We start from the raw sequence: 981 nt of genomic DNA on the forward strand, positions 1-981 counted from the left end.
AAAAAAAAAAAAAAAAAAAAAAAAAAAAGAGTCCCCTCTCCAAACAAACATCTGTCATGGCCACTAATCTTTAGACTTGCCTTACAGATCTTTCCATATCATCCCCAAGTGCCCATTCTGCCTCAGTCCTGTTTCTCTGGGCAGTAGCTCTAGGGAAAAGTAGGTATTAGACTGCTGTGCAAAATTCAGAGCACTTACTTAAAATGCCCTAGAGGGTTCTTAGTCAGTCTGTGAAACTGGGTCTCCCTTTGTGGTGGGGCTGTTTGGCTTAGGAGATGCTGTAGTAGTAGATATAATCAGGTTCTATTTTAAGCAATCAGCAGAGATCAATATTGTACAGATACAAGCAAAGGTTTAATAAATATATATATACATATATATATATATATATATATATATATATTTATTTCTGTAGTTGTGCCAGGGACAGACTGGCCAAAGACCAAACACTCCAGGTTCCCCAAGAAATTTATACTTATATCATTGTGTCTGAGGGTCAGATATGATTATGAAGCTTTTTCCAAAGATCTGGGGATGGGAATGGGAGGGGGTAGGAGGGGTAATGCAGTCATTGGAGTTGGGGGCCAGAACATTGTGAGTGCTTAATAAATATAAAATGATGAGAATGGTGGTGATGGATGATGGTGATGTCCTTACGGATTCAAGAATGAATATGGGCTGGGCACAGTGGCTCATGACTGTAATCACAGCACTTTGGGAGGCCGAGACAGACAGATCATTTGAGGATGGGAGTTGGAGACCAACCTGACCAACATGGTGAAACCTTATCTCTACTAAAAACACAAAAACTAGCTGGGCGTGGTGGCATGCGCCTGTAATCCCAGCTACTCAGCAGGAGAATCGCTTGAACTCTGGAGGTGGAGGTTGTAGTGAGCCGAAATCACTCCACTGCACTCCAGCCTGGGCAATAAAGCAAGATTCTGTCTTCAAAAAAAAAAAAAAAAAAAAAAAAAAAAAAAA

Source organism: Cebus imitator, unplaced genomic scaffold (genome assembly GCF_001604975.1).
Source record: "Cebus imitator isolate Cc_AM_T3 unplaced genomic scaffold, Cebus_imitator-1.0 Scaffold9, whole genome shotgun sequence".
In the NCBI taxonomy this organism is placed as follows: domain Eukaryota; kingdom Metazoa; phylum Chordata; class Mammalia; order Primates; family Cebidae; genus Cebus; species Cebus imitator.